The sequence below is a fragment of the Microcaecilia unicolor genome, chromosome 3 (assembly GCF_901765095.1).
Source record: "Microcaecilia unicolor chromosome 3, aMicUni1.1, whole genome shotgun sequence".
NCBI classification, from domain to species: Eukaryota; Metazoa; Chordata; class Amphibia; order Gymnophiona; family Siphonopidae; genus Microcaecilia; species Microcaecilia unicolor.
Window position 1 is genome coordinate 389,856,722 of NC_044033.1, and position 18,451 is coordinate 389,875,172.

General features: G+C 43.8%; 1 long non-coding RNA gene across 1 annotated transcript in view; it reads right to left on the minus strand.

Annotated features, from left to right (window-relative positions):
* LOC115465150 overlaps positions 1 to 18,451 on the minus strand; it is a 73,081-nt gene that overhangs the window by 37,733 nt on the left and 16,897 nt on the right. The window contains exon 2 of the long non-coding RNA XR_003941333.1: positions 6,304 to 6,422. This is a non-coding gene — a long non-coding RNA (uncharacterized LOC115465150). The remainder of the gene's footprint in view (positions 1 to 6,303; positions 6,423 to 18,451) is intronic.

Consider the following 18,451-nt stretch of genomic DNA (forward strand, 5'->3'; position numbering starts at 1 on the left):
CTAGCTGTCGCAGACAATGAAAGGAGCATTGCACAACTAGGATTCCAAAACAATGATGTATGTGAAGGCAAGAAGGTCCATTGACTGAACACTGGTCTACAAATGTTTTGCAGGTGGTTTGGCATCAGAAGGGAGCTGAAGTCCCTGAGGCACCACTACTTGTGTGTCCAGAGGGACATTCTGGCACTGATCTGGTTTGTGCGGCAGCGCCTCCAGGCCCCACATAAGTATCACAAACAAAGCACTCCTTTTGTGCAGCGCTGCGTACGCCTTGTAGCGCTATAGAAATGCTAAATAGTAGTAGTAGTATAACACCCCTGTCCCAGATCAGGGGCTGAGGATGCAGCTACCCTCCTTAGAATGTGACAGCAACCCCCGTATATTTTAGCTCCAACAACCAGCCTATGAGATGACATGGAAAAGAACAGGGGAGGGAGGAACCTCCTTGTTCACCCTCCACCAGCCACCAAAACCAAAGGTATACACATCTACCTAGCACATTCCAACCTCTATAGCAGAGGAAATAAAAAAGTTACCACTTAAGTAGAGTTATTGCTCTTCTGTTATTACCTTTTCTCAGAACCATTTCTCTTATTATAGAGGATCATGGTGGTTACTTTTTCTATTCCTCTTACCAGGATGGATAATGTTTCCTGATTTTCTTGGCTGAATTCCTCATAATTGCATGTATTGGATAGGATTGTATAATTTGAAAGTCATCACATAAAATAGTATAAAAAATAACAATCACCACAAACCTCCACAGTAGGAACTGAACCAACCCCTACTGCAAACATGCTGCTGCCAAAGAACTGGGCACTTGTCAATACATCCTGCGTGCCTATTTCCAGACCACCCTCCAGGGTTCCCTGCCATGTCATCTCATTGATCCCACACCTCAGATATATGCCCCAATAACCACTACTGCCCATATCTGTGTCCGTCCTTGGCTCGTGACAGCCATCTGCTGCACCATGCAAGCCATGTTGGATGTGCTGGCCTAAAGTGCAAACCTTTTATACACACAGGGGAATCGGCCGCCCAGGACCACCAGGCCACTCAGGACATTCCGGAGGACAGCCCTTACCAGGTGGAGGGTATAGAGGGGGAGGACCCCTGGGAGGGCATGCTCCCTTTTGAGGGGAAAGAAGAGGAGGATAAGGAACAATAGCATCTCCCCTACTGCAGGACAAAGCAGTGGCACAGGGGCCTGGGCCCACACTCGCTTTGCCTGCTGGGGGTCCTGGACCAGACCCCCTACTGCATCTCCTACAGCAAGTTGCTGCCATGTAAACCTACTTGCAGCAGGAGGTGTCTGGACTGAGGCAGCTCATGGAGTAGCAGATGGGGACATAGGGGCAGCTCCTGTGCCTTGTGGTGGAGCTGCTCCAAAAGATACATGAGGAGCAGAATCAATGAGGGGAAACAAAATCCCCCCCCCCCAGTTTGTAAATAGTTATTTTGTTAATAATTACAAATGTTTGATATTTTTGCATACATGGGTCTGTGTCTCTACTTCGAGCACAATATGTTTATAGCCTAACATGCCAGGCTGACTGGAGTTGTGCTGCTAAACGTACTATGCAAACCCTGGGAAAGGGAGACTGGAGAAAGGGGAGGGGTGAAGGCACCACAGATGGGAAGGGAAGTGTGCAAAGGGCCCCCTGTGTACAGTCATAGTAGCTCACTATGAGTGTCAAATGTTGTACCACTGGCCAAGGCTCCAATGGTCCCTGCAGCAAGGGAAGGCCCTGTAGGTCTCACAACTGCCCCCCTTTCCTAGCCCACACCCCAAATCATCATGCTGTGAATCTCAATTAGCCAATGGTTAGGTGACATCAACTGGCATAGGGCCTTCACCAGCCTGTAAGACCAGTTGAACTAAGGTGGCCCAGAGATGCCAAGGGTGAACTATCCCAAAGAGTGAGATTTACAACACCAAGGAGTGAGATTGAAGGCCAAAGAGTGAACTTTCTCAGATGATACATCCAGGGTATAAATCTAGAATGATTTAAGTGTAGTATTGCTTTGCAAATGAATCAAAGCAGCATTAAATGATATAGGAGCCTCTGAAAGAATACAAAGTGGGAAGCTATTTGTGCAAATTTTTGGAGCTGAAAATTGTCTTCCATTCAGTAGTTAAAAGTATGTACGGTACAGTCTCACTTATCCAACCTTCGCTGGCATATCTGACAGACCCCCCCCTGTGACTTCACATGGCTTCTCTTTCCGTTTTTCGAACCTAGGACCATAGTTTTACCACCATTGTGAGCTGGAACGCTGCTTTTATTGTCTTTGTTTCTGCATTGTTTGAGGGGTTATCATTGCCATTGTTTTCCAGATTATCCGACTTTTTATTTATCTGACAACGGGTCGGTCCCATTTAGGTCAGATAATGAAGACTTTGAAGCAGTAAGCAGGAAGGTGTGCTCAGATTTCTTCCTACTGATTGGACCACTTGGTTTACTTCTCTGAGGCTTTCCTCTCATGAAAGCAATGATCAAGATCAGTATACTAGTACTGAAGATCTGATGAGTGAGAGAGATAGGGCTCAATAAGTGTGAGAGTGAGAAAGCTTTCAAATGAGTGTGAGACACTCCTAATGAGTGAGACTTGGCATCTCTGGGTGGCTCACCACAGCATGTGATACAGGGGCTCCTAAACCCCCCTTCCAAGGGGGAAGGAAGGGTTAGGAAATATATGCCTGCTATGTCCCTTTCCACTCCATTCTGCCAGCTCATGTCTGTAGGCCATGTGGGAGTGAGGCTTTTTCAACCCTTGTCAGGAGACTTCATATTGACCAGCTAGGTCCTGGGGGCTGGGTGGCCCCTCATTTGGTGAGGTGAGCAGGACTACTGTCTGAGAGTCATATGCCAGGAATGTAGCCACTGCATGCACATGTGTCTGAAGACAGATTCCTGGCCCCGGACCAGGCAGCCCAATCTCTGGCCTCGTAACCCAGCTTGGGAAAGGCTCTACCTCCAGATACCCTACACCCATCAGTTCGGCCAGTGTCCTCTGGGGATTAGGGGAAGGTCTGGAATGTAGAAGCATTAAGGGAGATGATCCCTTAATGTCGGTACAGTGATCTGGACCCTGAGACCAGTGAAAAAGAGTCTCTCCCCCTCCCCCCCACCCTTGCAGGCAGCTACACCTGGGTGTGTCCATTTGAGAACAAGACATTTGTACATAGGCTGGAAACATTTTGTATCAGTAGCATAGTCCACTGTATCAGATTCCACTGCGGTCCCATCTGTTGCTGCTGACCAGCCCCAGTATTCTATCCTGTCCTGTACCCAGGTCCTGCAAAAAGCAAGGAGTCCTTGGTTAGCAGATACATAGTGCAGAGCATGTCTCAAGTCTGCTTTCTAGTATAAATTATAAGGGAAAGGGTGGGATGAGAGATATGTGCTTACCTGCAGAATATGGCAACAGTGGAATGCTGGTTCCAGGATTCCTAGGTGCAGCTGGGTGATTTTAGGGGGAGAGAATGGAGGGCAAAGCAGTCAGGTATGGAAAACTGTGAGCAGAAGAAAAGCCACTTCCCACTTTGGAACCATTATAAGAAGGGGGAAGATCATCACCCAAACAATTCTACCTTATAGAAGTGCAATTTCCCCAAGATGTCTACACCTGAGGGCCATAATCAAATCACAACGTCTGTATCGCTAGCTATTTCTTGCAGACATTTTCAGGTATGGGCCATAATTGGAAAAAAAAAGCCCATATGCAAAGTGTATAGCTATCCCCGCCCTAAATGTTCCCAGAAGCCTACTTAAACATTCATCATGGTATTTTCAAATCTCCCTTTGATGTTTTCACAATGGCTACAAAGAAAGCAGTTCCTAGCAGGAAGAGCATCTTCACAGATGCTGAGATCAACTTGCTAATGAGGGAGATCTCCAAGAGATATTCAAACTTATTTGCTCCCAGGGGACAGAGGTTCTCAGCCTCCACCAAGGAGAGGATGTGGGGTGCCATATGTGAGCACCTCGATGCAGTTTATCTTGGCAACAAGGAGGTTGAGGACTACAAAAGGAAATGGTGCCAGTTGAAGCAGGAGGTCCACCGCAAGGCTGGCACCAACGCTCCAGGTGACACAAACTTCAGCCCCCTGGAACAGATAGTGTACATTCTCCTCCCCCAGGAGGGGATACATGGAGTTGGGCGCCAAGTCACGTCGGCCCAGCCTGAGGAGTTGGGTATGTTTGGCACATGCAAGCTGTCCTGGCTCTCTTCTATATCTCTCTCCCTTTCACAAGCAGGGTCATTGAGGGGGGGGGGCGGGGCTCACTGATCACACTCCCTTGTGTAGGCCAGGTTCTAAGGTAGGTGGAAGAGGGGAAGAGAAGGCACATCAGAGGACATGGTGAAAGACCTGAATATCAGGGGTCATCTCCTAAATATTCCACAGGGAGGAGGCGTTAGTGGCAGGTCAGGAACTCTGTACTATTTTGGTGCCTTCTTTCTCTCCCTCCCCCTTGACCTATCAACCAGTGCATATGACCTCTGCAACCCATCCATAATCCTTCTTTCTCTATCCACCTGCAAATGTGCCTATCTGGCACTTTGGGATCTCCGTTACACAGTGCCCCATACCCCTTGGCTGCAGCAATGTTGCACGTGGAGGAAGACATTTTTGGGTTGCATGAGAATAGCATTCCTCATCATCATCTGTGTGCTGGAGGTGCCCATGGAGGGGTCTGTAAAGGAAGGGTGCAGCACAGTGACAGGTTAGTTTCTGCATAAAACACCTTTCATCCACTTTTGTTATGCAGTCGATAACAGCGACTCAGAGGGTGAGGCAGGACCCAGCAGCCAGCAGCCCAGCCAGCCATATGCTGTGGAGAAGGGGGCAGCAGCAACAACAGTGCCATCAGGAGTAGCAGCAATGGAGGCACAGGAGGCCATTGGGGCTGACGAAGTAGAACATGAGACAACTGAGGAGCCTCAGAAGTGGACCTCCCACCCCCCCTGCAGCATTTGCTGATGTTGCCAATGACAGGAACAGGGACATTGATGAAGGTCATGAGAAGCCACAGGCCAGACAGAGAAGGGGACTTCACCAGCACAGGAGGTAGGTGGTTCGGCGGGCCACCAGACTTCTGGCACAGAATCAAGGCCTGGTTGAGTTCTAGCAAAGGAAGTTGGACATCATACTTCAGGGGGGTCTGGGCCCTGGAGGCTGCTAATGAGCAGAGGCAGCGCATGATGGAGGATCATTGCCAGGCAAATGAAAAACTATAGCGGCAGCTGCTAGGTATCTGTCAGGATCTGTGGGCCTACATAGCTGCCACTGGTGGACAACCTGCACCCAAGGCCAACCTATCTCCACCTGCCCTCTAGCTGACCAGGTGGCCAGATTTCCGGAGGGCAGCTAAGGCAGCCAGCACCTCTGGAGAGTGGTGACAGGACAAGCCCCACAGGGGAGGACAGAGCCACTGCAGCTGTTGTAGTCCACTTCCACCGTGGTTTGGGGGTGCATTAGCGGAGTCATGAGCCAGGTCCCCCTCTGAATGAGAGACATGGGGGGGGGGTGTATTGGCTAGTTTGGGTACCTTGTGGAGTTTTATATGGGCCAGAAATTGTGGTGTTTTCCTGGTATGGGCAGGAAAACCCAGCAGAGACGCAAGTCTTTTCTGGATCTCCGCCCATGAGTTCAACAACATGGTGGTGAATTTTTCCTGTGATTTCCAGTAAAGTATTTGGTTAAATTTCAAAATGTTAGATATGTATTCTATGACCCAATACATTTAAAACAATTTCTTGATAATAAATTTCCTTTGCAGTTGGTGAATGTGCCCCCTATTTAGAGGCATTAAGAGGTATGTCATATTTGAGTATTAAGATTGTCGTTGTTGTTTAGGCCATAAACTTTGGAATTTTTTTTTCTTTTTTTTATAATATCTCTGTAATTTCTGTCTGATCCCGTATTGGGGACTACAAGATTATTATATTGTTTGTTGTTTAATTAGTTTTCCTTTTTTATAGAATGGAAGGTATCTTCCTTTTCTATTTATTGTACAAGTTGTTAATTACTTGATTCTACATGCATAATCTAATAAAAATAAAATAAAAAACTGGTTATTTTGCAAAGAGATACAGCCTTAAGGAGCTTTACTGCACATCAATATTCTGCATATAATTGCACATGGGAGCTGCATTTTTGGCTCTCAGCCTTGGGGCAGCTTCAAGTGTGGGAAGCAGATATGTTATGCAATACTATAAATATAAATATAATTGCTCACCAAATTAAGAGACAAGAAGGTAGACGAACATGCTAAAACTGTACAGGTTATCTACCTAGTGTTGTTGTGGTTGGGGTAGGCTGTGATCAGTGCTGGAAATACAGGGCATCAGGTATGCAACATCACATTCTAAGTGCCGGCTACCAGGAAGTTCTGGAATCTGAAAAAAGAAGTCTGCAATGACAAACAGGAAATGGAGTGAAATTTCGATAAACTGAAGCACTCTAAACATACATCTTTTGAATGTTTGCACCTTAGGGTCTCAATGATCATTTTTAATTTATGCATGTTTAGGTTCTTAAAAGAGGTTTGGACAAATTCTGGGTAGAAAAGTCCTTAAACCATTAGTATGGTACATTAATATGTAGACCTGCATATGGGAAATCACATCTTGTATGACATTTCAACCTGTTAACATTTCCTAGTCCTAAAGGTATCCACTACTGGAAATTATTTCAGCTAACATTTACGTACCAAGCAGCTACTTTGTGGCCACAGCTTCCAGATGGTATCAAAGCTTTTTCTAGTTTTGTCAGTTTTAAGAAGATGCTCAAAACCTATCTTTTTAGGAAATATGTTTTGAATATAGTAAATTAACTTTTTTTGGGCTGGCAATTTTGATGTATGATCCTAGATGCATTTTCTAGTTTCTCTTATTGTTATCCGCTATGTTTGGTAATAATGGACTATAAGTACTATAACTATAACTGCTGTCTATTAAAATGTTTCATTGTGTATTGTGTTGACATTGTAATGTAGCATACTATACCATGCTTTGTATTGTTGATTGAATATTTTTAGTTCTGTAATTGTCTATTGCTTATGTTTGATTTATTCTTGCTGTACACCGCCTTGAGTGAATTCCTTCAAAAAGGCAGTAAATAAATCCTAATAAATAAAATTGTAGTAGACCTGGGGAAAGCCACTGCTTATTCCAGGTAGCATGTAACTACTTTTTGGGACTCCACCAGGTACATATGACCTGCACTGGCCTCTGCTGGAAACAGGATACTGGGTTAGATTTATTTATTTTAAATGTATATCCCGCCTTAACCAAGGTGGGTTACAATTACACATACATAATCAATATCTACAAACAATGACCATCAACCCTAATACAAAACAAAAAAAAAATAATTTGTCTAACAGAGCAAATGCCAAACAGTAAGCAAACAAGCATTACAACTCCCCAAATAAAACTCATAAAAGCAAACTAACTACAGAGTTACACCTCTCATTACAAAAGCTCATTCCTTTGCAAAAGACTTTAACAAAAAAATTCTTACGTTATGTTCTTATGAAAGCTTTGCATCTCTCATTTTGAAGGTGTTTTAATTACCATATGTGATTATATGTTGTAGTCTTTCAATTGCTGTTGATGGATTGGTGAAGATGGATGGTGTAGAGCAGTTGAAGCCATTATAAGGACAAGAAAGAATGATCAAGAATTTAAGTTATTAACAGAAATACAAGAAGGAAGCACAACCTGGGGTGTCAGGGCATGGAAACCTCTGGTTATTTGTTCCATATTAATAGCTTGGATTTTACCCTGTCTGGTTTATTTATGTTAGAACAATCAGGGGCTCATTTTTGAAAGAGACAAACATCCAAAATATGACACAAAAGGCACATATACATTTTTCTCAGAGAAAAACGTACAAAGAGTGTAATGAAACAAAAGGGAAAAAACTGTCGCAAAACACCAATACGTCTAGAATTAAACATTTCCAGAGGGGTGCTTCATAGGCGTGATGTGGAAGTGACGGGCAGTCTTATGGAATGGACATCTCCAGCCCATAACGGACAGCAAAACAGTTTCCCACTGCTAGGGGAAAAAACGTACAAAATTAGACCCACTTTAAAAGCGTTTAAGGTAAGAGCCAACTTGTCTTTTGACCTATTTGTGATTTTGTGGAGAATGAAGAGCTAGGAGTGTTGGTTATTGAGAAAGAGTTGCAGAGTGCTCTCTTAATGTTTGTCTGTTTGACCCAGTATCAAACTTGTGCCCTTTACATTTCTTTCCTTGCCTCCTCTGTCTCACCTCCACACCCCCATTAAACCCCCTTACCTGCTTGTCTTCTGTCTTTCAGTGCTCCTCTGTTTGTCCAGTCCCAGTTTGTCCCTGTGCTTTGTGCTGCTGCTGTGAGTATGTGGACTGTTTGTTGGTGGGAGGAGAGTGCATGATTTATGTTGTAGCTGTGTGTGTGAAGACTGAATGTTGGTGTTGGGAGGCTGAGTGATTGCTGCTGTGTCTGTGTGTCAGGACTGTTTGCTGGTGGTAGGAGAGTGAGTGTTGGGCATTGTCTGTTGGTGAAGGGACTCACTATACTCACTAGGTGCAGTAGGTGGCAATGTGCACAGTCCTTAGTTTGGGATAAGACAGTTGCACCTGTGGTGTTTGGTAATGGCTGAACTGTATGCACTGTTGGTGCACATTTTGATTGAGGTTGAAGAGGGTTTGGAGGAGAGACGATGCAGGAGATACCTCCATCCCTGGGTATTTAGGCCTTGTTCCAATTTCCTGGAGCTCACCGATGCCCAATGCCTTACCAGGTACCAGTTTGACAGGTCTACCATCCAGCACCTGTGTGACAGCCCACGACCTTTCAGAACAATCCTATTCCTGTCTATCTGAAGGTCACCATCTCTCTTGCTTTTCTGGCCATAGTAACTCTCAGTCTGTCCTAGCTATGAATGTGGGCCTGACCCAGCCTACCATTTCCAATTGCCTCACCCAGTTTCTTGATGTTTTCCTTACCCACACCTCAGAGTACATCATTTTCCCCCAGGCCCTGCAGAACAACATGGGACAGTTCTATGGCACAGATCGCTTCCCCTCGGTCATAGGCATCATAGATTGCACATATGTTGCACCCAGTGACTCAAAGTTGCATATCACAGAACTTGCTGGTTTTGAACTATTGCATTCTGTTCAGAGCCAATAGCTGCAGACCTTCAATCGCCTAGCCAGTGAAGACTTATCCTCCAAATAGTCAAGATTTGTGGGATGTTTGTTGAGCACCCTGATGGCTAACCATCAATAGAAATGTGTAACTGAATTCAAACATACGTGGGATAAACATAAAGGAATCCTATTCAGAAGGAATGGATCCTCAGAAGCTTAGCTGAGATTGGGTGGCAGAGCCGGTGGTTGGGAGGCGGGGCTAGTGCTGGGCAGATTTCTACGGTCTGTGCCCTGAAAATGGCAGATACAAATCAAGGTAAGGCATACACAAAAAGTAGCACATATGAGTTTATCTTGTCGGGCAGACTGGATGGACCATGCAGGTCTTTTTCTGCCGTCATCTACTGTGTTACTGTCCAGCTTATTTTCGAAAGTGATCGCCGGCCATCTTCCGACATAAATCGGGAGATGGCTGGCGATCTCGGAAAAGCGGCGAAATCGGTATAATCGAAAGCTGCTTTTTTGACAGCATCATTGCTTTCCCGTCGCCTCGCCGGCGAAGGTTCAAAGGGGCGTGTAGCCTGCAAAGCGAAGGCGGGACATGGGCGGGCATGGGCGTGGCTACCAGATGGACGGCTTTTGTGGATAATGGAAACAAAAAGCGGCGTTAAGCAGTGTTTCGCCGGGTTTACTTGGTCCTTTTATTTTCATGACCAAGCCTCAAAAAGGTGCCCCAACTGACCAGATGACCACTGGAGGGAATGGGGGATGACCTCCCCATAGTCCCCCAGTGGTCACCAACCCCCTCCCACATGAAAAAAATAAAAATAAAGCAATTTTTTGCCAGCATCTATGCCAGCATCAAATGTCATACCCAGGTCCCTGACAGCAGTATGCAAGTCCCTGGAGCAGTTTTTAATGGGTGCAGTGCACTTCAGGCAGGCAGACCCTGGTCCATCCCCCCCCCTACCTGTTACACTTGTGGTGCTAAGTGTTGAGCCCTCCAAACCCTCCCAACACCCACTGTACCCACATGTAGGTGCCCCCCTTCACCCATAAGGGCTATGGTAATGGTGTAGAGTTGTGAGGAGTGGGTTTGGGGGGGGGGATTTGGGCGGCTCTGCACCCAAGGTAAGGGAGCTATGCACCTGGGAGCTTTTTTTGTATTTTTTAAATATTTTTAGAAGTGCCCCCTAGGGTGCCCTGGTATGTGAGGGGGACCAGTGCATTACAAATGCTGGCTCCTCCCACGACCAAATGCCTTGGATTTCGCTGGGTTTGAGATCGCCGGCATTTTTTTCCATTATCGCTGAAAAACAAAACAGGCCATTTCAAACCCGGCGAACTCTGGCATTTGGCTGGGCTAAACCGTATTATTGAAAAAAGAGATGGCCGGCCATCTTTTTCGATAATACGGTTCCGGCCAGCTGTTGCGCCGCTGCCAAAATAGATTGCCGGCGATCTATTTCGCCGGCAATGTTCGATTATGCCCCTCCACGTTACTATTTACGGAGGCCCTAAGGGGGCATATAGGTTCTAGAATTGCTGATCTCAGCCAGGGTTGCGGCAGCACTTGTAGTAGGTGGCAGAGATCATCTGGGGTATGTAGGCATATTTCCAATGTTTGCTCCTCATATATAACTATTTCATGTTTACCAGATACCATCGAGAGTGGGTGGAACAGAGGAACCAATGAAGACATCCGATGGCTGTAGCTGACAGTTGCGTATACCATTAATTATGTTTTTTTTTTGGGGGGGGGGGGGAGGATGTGTAAAGGGGATTCATGTTACCAATATAACTGCTTTTCTCTGAAGGGAGGGGGATGTGTAAAGTGGGATTCATGTTACCAGTGTACCTGCTTTTCTTTAGGGGGAGGGGAAGAATATGTAAAAGGGGTTCTTGTTACAAATGTACCTACTTTTCTCTGGGAGAGGGGTTGATGAATGTTGGACTAAGGTGAAAGGGGCAGAAACGCACATCTACATCTTTGATCCTGTGTTATGAGGATGCACCTACAGAATTTATCCAGGTGTCATGTGGACTGATTGCTGAAGTGACTATTTGTATCCCTAGGGGTTTAACCTTGGACTCAGGGATAGAAATGATGGCATTGCAACTGTGCATCATAAACCAGCAACCCAATTCCTGGACAAGACTGTGGGCTCTCTCCAATGAGTGTCATAACAGCACTAGGTGTAAGGTTTGAAGTCTTGTTTCAGAATGACGGTGAACAGATCAACTAATAGGGTAACAATGAAGCATGGGCATAGTTGCAAATAATAATCAAATTTTATTGTATATAATAAATTAAAGTTCAGAAAATTCTGTTAAATAATTTCTCTTAACTGTGCACAGATAAATAAATGATTTAAACGTCTAAATATTTCATATTAATGATTCAGGTATCTATGAAGCAATTCTAACTGAAGGTCAAACTACCACCATTCTTCAATGAAGTTGGAATAACAGCATCGACTATCAGATAAGTTACCTCTTATCTTTGGTTATAAATTTTTTTTACTACATTAACTGAAAGAGCTTGGTTCTTTTCTCACAATTATCCTTTTCTTTACAAGTAGAACACTCTTCATAAAATTGGATACCCTCAATCAGGTAAGTACACTTTTATGTTTAACTGTTTGTGTGCTTGTGTGTGTTTTTCTTTGTCTCTGTCTCCTCCTAAAATTTTTCTTTGTGTCTGTTTCTGTCCTTAATTTTGTCTTTTCTTTTTGTCTCAGTCTCTGAAGAATTAAAAAAGAAACCTGTCTTTGATGGCTTGCAACTTGCTTGCATTGGCTAGCTCTCCTTCCACTACTGGAACAGACTCCATCTGCTGTTTTCTGGAACCTTTTGTGTTGAACCTACTGCCTGACTTTAAACAAATGAAAAGGGAGAGAAAACTATCTCCCTAATCTAAGAGCCCTTTTATTTTGTGTTTCAAATGTGTTCTGTTCCTTTAAGAAAAACAATACCTTTATTAGCACTAGCTATCTAGACAAAATAAAATGAATAATCAGATGTCCCTAAATTAATTGTGACTGGTTCTTATGTCCCCTCTGTCACGATTTTGACCAAAGGTTTCACCTATTTAAATGTTTTAAGCTCTTTGGGATTTCTTCTAAAAATACAGGTGTCAAACTTAACTCAGTTTTTTTTTCTATTAGTGACATTTGCTTCCTAATTTTTATAGTAGAGCAGCACTCCTTGCAGCTGGAACTTTATCAGTGTTAATCAGAAAATGTAACTTGGAATATTGCTTCCTCTACATTCCAAGGATCAGTGCCTCCTTACTGACATTGGGGTCCTTTTACTAAGGTGCACCTAAAAGTGGCCTGCGCTTGTGTAGACGTATTTTTTGGGTGCACGCAGGCCCATTTTTCAGCGCACCTGCAAAAAAGGCCTTTTTATTTTTGGCCTGAAATGGACGTGCAGCAAAATGAAAATTGCCACTCATCCATTTTGGGCCTAAGGCCTTACCGCCACCCATTGACTTAGTGGTAAGGTCTCACGCGTTAACCGGGCGGTAATTGTAAGCGAGCGTACAATGCCGATTACAGCCCAGTTAGCGTCACACGCTGGAAACTTTCCGTCATGCGTAAAAAATTAAATTATCACCCAGGCCACGTGGTAGATGGGTAGTGGTTCTGAATTGGCGTGTAGGCACCTACGCGGCTTAGTAAAAGGGCCCCATTGAGTGTACACTTTTGTCTGCTATATCACTTTGGAGCTTTATCAATAAAAAGTGCTGAGTACTTTTTTGTAATGAGTGCCAACTGCTCCTCTATTACACTTCCTTTCTTTCTCTTAAGCCATGCATTCTACAGGCACTACCTCAGCAGTACCTGCAGAACTGCTTTTATCTTTTTAACACAGGCTGCTCACTTTAAATGCCAGCTCTGTTCTGGTCAGTGCTGCTTTACTTTCAAATTTGCAGCTGGTTGACTTGGGGCTGTTCTCCACTCCTTCAAAAAAACACAAAGAGGAGCATAATCGAAAGGGACGTCCTCGTTTCGATTTGGACGTCCTCGCAAAACGTCCCGATCCAAGGGTGGGGAAACCCGTATTTTCGAAACAAGATGGATATCCATCTTTCGTTTCGATAATATGGTAAGGGACGCCCAAATCCTGAAATTTAGTCGTCCTTAGAGATGGTCGTCCCTAGACTTGGTCGTTTCTGATTTTCTGCAATAATGAAAACCAAGGACGTCCATCTCAGAAACGACCAAATGCAAGCCATTTGGTCGTGGGAGGAGCCAGCATTTGTAGTGCACTGGTCCCCCTCACATGCCAGGACACCAACCGGGCATCCTAGGGGACACTGCAGTGGACTTCAGAAATTGCTCCCAGGTACATAGCTCCTTTACCTGGTGTGCTGAGCCCCCCACCCCCCCCCCAAAACCCACTATCCACAACTGTACACCATTACCATAGCCCTTATCGGTGAAGGGCCATCTAGATGGGGGTCCAGTGGGTTTGTGGTGGGTTTTGGAGAGCTTGCTGTTTCCTTCACAAACATAACAGGTGTGGGGGGGGGGGGGATGGGCCTGGGTCTGCCTGCCTGAAGTGCATTGCAGTACCCACTAAAACTGCTCCAGGTACCTGTGTACTGCTGTGATGGACCTGAGTATGACATCTGACGCTGGCATAGAGGCTGGCAATCAATATTTGTAAATATGTTTTTTGAGGGTGGGAGGGGGTTAGTGACCACTGGGGGAGTAAGGGGAGGTCATCCCTGATTCTCTCTGGTGGTCATCTGGTCATTTCGGGCACCTTTTTGTGCCTTGGTCGTAAGAAAAACACGACCAGGTAAAGTCGTCCAAGTGTTCGTTAGGGATGTCCTTGTTTCTTTCGATTATGGGTCGAGGACATCCTAGTATTAGGCACGCTACACCTCTGACAAACCCCCTTGAACTTGAAAGCAGTTGGGGACGTCCAAAATCGGCTTTCGATTACACCAATTTGAACGACCCTGTGAGAAGGACATCCATCTTCCAATTTATGTCGCCTTTCTCTTTCGAAAATGAGCCCAATAGTGTCACTACAACTCAAACAACTGACTGATGATGGACACCAGTGTTCAATATATTTTAGTTTTTATTGGTTTGCCTCACATTCATGCACTTTTTGTCCTGCAGAACCACCTATCACCTGTGTCAGATCTCTGTAGTCTACCTAATATTCAAAGGTAGCAGTGCTCAGTCAGTCAAACATTCATCTCAATCACTTTCAACTTTCACATGCTAGCTGCGCTAAACTCCAATAAAACCAGCCAATTTCACTGAGAGCAGTCACCACACATCCTACTCTGCCAGGATTACCCTCCCAACTGCTCTTTCACTTTAGAACACTGATGATATCACCACTGGCACGAGCCTTACATATCAGCACTATACCCTGCACTGCTAAAACTAATACCTTTGAAATATTTAAAACCACCAAGATAGCAGTATAGAGTATACATTCAGTAGACTTCACAAAATAGCAAACTTCTATCACCAGATATGTTGAAACACTTTCAAATCTAACCTTGGCGATGCAGCTCACAGGTATATCATAAGTTTTCACCCAGAAATTTACAATACCCACTTCTTTATCGATTCTTAAACATCTCGATTTAATGATATTTTTACTAATTTATGAATATAAAGATTGTACTCATCTCTTTAAGAAGTTCGACATGTACCATGTTTCGCTTTTGCTGTTTCAAGGACAACCCCTAAAAAGACATCAAATTAGGATGATGTATTTCATTTGAATACCCTTTACTACTACTAAAATAAATAATTTGTTTCCTATCTCACATTAGCCAGGCCAGTCAGAATTCCGCAGGTCATAACAGTATCATCCACTCCACTTCCATGTTTAAGCCTTTCAGTATCATAGTTCTTAGTTTAAAAATCCAAGATTGTTCTCTACAATTAAGCATCTTAACTAGATTCATCTTCATCGAATAGTGCATACCTCATTAATTTTTGCTTTTTTTACTCCACCCCTTGTTTGCTGTCTTCTGTTTTGTTGCGGAGTTTGGACTTCCCCTTTTTTTGTGTTTGCTATTTTGGAAGAAGGAGCATGGCCTTTCAGCCCTGGGATGATATTTTGTATTTCTTTGAAGATTGCCTTCAGTGTCTTTTACAGAACCCTTCACCATTCAATGAAGATAAATCTAGTTCTGAAACCCTTATGGATAAGTGGTCAGAAGTTGTAAATCTCAAGAAAACATAGTACACAATGAATTACACTATGCAGTGATTCTTCAGTATTATCAGACACAGAAAATCCCTAGAGATCTCACAAATCTAAAAGAGCCACATCTGTTCCTTGATGATCAGGGTGTGCGATTTTAAATAAGTGTTCTCTGGACTTAATGATTTTAATTGTTGAAACTTCAAAGAAAAAGAAAGAATGATGTATTAAAAGCCAATTTAGAAACAAAGATTGACTTATTAAAAAGTGAAGATCAAAATTTTGATCATAATGATGTAAATAGCCACATTGATACCTTTAGAAATGATATAAAAAAAAGGTTAAGACTGACAGAATGAAAAGAGACTCAGAGGATTACTGTAAAGTTAATATTTACCCATAGTAAAGCCATTGCTTCTAATCCACCTCTTTGTACTAATCACAGTGATCCTATTGAAAGAGACAATTTACTTATGAGGAAAAGGAAGAAATAGGAAATGTAATAGGAATGACTCCGAGGAGTGTTTGAATCCCTCCCCCAACACACACACACACACACACACACACACACACACACACCGATGCCTGATCCTACAACAGCTTTTTTAGACCAAATTTAGTCAGAGGAAACACCGAAGACTGCCCCAAGAGGTTGCAATCATCAAACTTACCAAACTTTTCAGTTCAGTGGCAGGGGCAGATAAAAATTTCTACAGGCCCCCTTGGTAGCAGAAATTCCCATTTTCAATTTATCATGTTACTCTTACTGATAAGGAGATTTGCTTACTACAAAAGGGGCTGTCTTTCTTTCTCAGTGGAAAATATGACACTTTTCAGATAAGAATTGATCTGTTTCGATTCTCACGTAAACTATAGGTCACACACTTTTTCAGAACATACTACCAATTCCATTGATACATCTGTGGTTAGGAATGATTCTTAGTGGATACCATCAGTTCCACCAGATCCATTCATTACTGCCTTCAATCAGTGCATCATACGTGACATTTCAAAATTAGAAAGTAATTCTTGGAAAGAATTCCAGAATTTGAATAAGATGGAGACTCAGTCCACTTTCTCGGAATCATGCAAGTCATCAAACCCAGTAAAGGTGGTGGAATTGTCATCATGGATAGAGAACAGTATATAGGAATGTTTTAATGACAGATTGCAGACATTGAATATTATTTGCCATTGGATGAAGACTCCACTAGTAGGCTGCAAGGTGAGATTAGCCAGACCACTGAATTTGTATATGAGGCAGAATATATTACTGCGAAAGAAAAGTCATTTTTGACAGTTTCATGCCCTTTACTCCCAACAATTTATACTCTGCCTAAGTACATAAATCTGCTATTAATCTATCTGGTAGACTCATTATATCAGGAAATGGGTTGATCTTACAGCCACTGTTAAAATTCGTTGATTTTTTTTTCTTAAGACAATTTATACCACAAATTAAATATTATGTGAAGGATTCTCCCACATGATAAATTTGTTAGACAAATTTGATAGTGATCTAGAGGATATTATCTTGATGACTGTTGATATCGAATCATTATACACCAATATCCCACCAGGTTGAAGCACATGCTGTAGTTGAACAAATATTGAGACATATGATAGGACAACACATTTGAGGATTCCAAATCGGTTTATCATTGCCATGGCAGTGATTTACCTTACTCAAATTAATTTTGTTTCCGATCGACTAAGGAGATCCAAGATGGCTGCTTAGTGTGCTGCTGTTCAAGACGTGCCCGGATTGCGCTCCAACAAAATCGCTACGAAGGAACTCCTGGACCTTGGAATCATGGGGAAAAGGAGAGGAAAGGAACGGGTTATTCCCTCTACCCCTACCATGACCTACCATTCGCAGCAGATGATGCTGGATCAATTCGGGCTAACGAGGGATCCCAGACAGGCATCTTACCCTGCTATTGGAGCTGGCATCTTTGAGCCGGCCAACAGTGAAGACAGGGTTTCCTTCAGCCCCATCGTGCGTGCGGCTCTCCCACAACCAGGAGGGATAGGAGCAGAAGCAGGATCTGTTAACCGCTCCCCTGAAGGGGCAACGAGTCAGCAGTGAGGGAACCTGACTGATCTGCTAGAAGAACAGAGGACTGGTTTGGTAGGAAAACGGACTGTGAGTACACTAAATCAGATAAGTGCTTCCCCTCCTGTTTCTATAATGGGCACTTTGGTCAAACCTGCCATAGTGACTATAGAGTCACTCTGGGATTTAACTTTTACTGTGCATTCCTCTTTGGAGTTACAAACTGCTAAAAACTCTGCTGAAATTAAGTTAATTTCAGAAGCTCTCCTCCAGCAGGTACAGATAACTGACCAACAAACCTCTGAGACTAAACAATTAGAGGGGAAAATACAACTGTTGGAATCTTTAGGACAAACCTCAATTAAGGATAGAAATTATATGTTTCGACTCTACCAAAACCCTCATCCACACCCTTGTCACCTCTCGTTTAGACTACTGCAATCTGCTTCTTCCTGGCCTCCCACTTAGTCACCTCTCCCCTCTCCAATCGGTTCAAAACTCTGCTGCCCGTCTCGTGTTCCGCTAGGGTCGCTTTACTCATACTACCCCTCTCCTCAAGACCCTTCACTGGCTCCCTATCCATTTTCATATCCTGTTCAAACTTCTTCTACTAACCTATAAATGTACTCACTCTGCTGCTCCCCAGTATCTCTCCACACTCGTCCTTCCCTACACCCCTTCCCGTGCACTCCGCTCCATGGATAAATCCTTCTTATCTGTTTCCTTCTCCACTACTGCCAACTCCAGACTTCGCGCCTTCTGTCTCGCTGCACCCTACGCCTGGAATAAACTTCCTGAGCCCCTATGTCTTGCCCCATCCTTGGCCACCTTTAAATCTAGACTGAAAGCCCACCTCTTTAACATTGCTTTTGACTCGTAACCACTTGTAACCACTCGCCTCCACCTACCCTCCTCTCCTCCTTCCTGTACACATTAATTGATTTGATTTGCTTACTTTATTTATTTTTTTGTCTATTAGATTGTAAGCTCTTTGAGCAGGGACTGTCTTTCTTCTATGTTTGTGCAGCGCTGCGTATGCCTTGTAGCGCTATATAA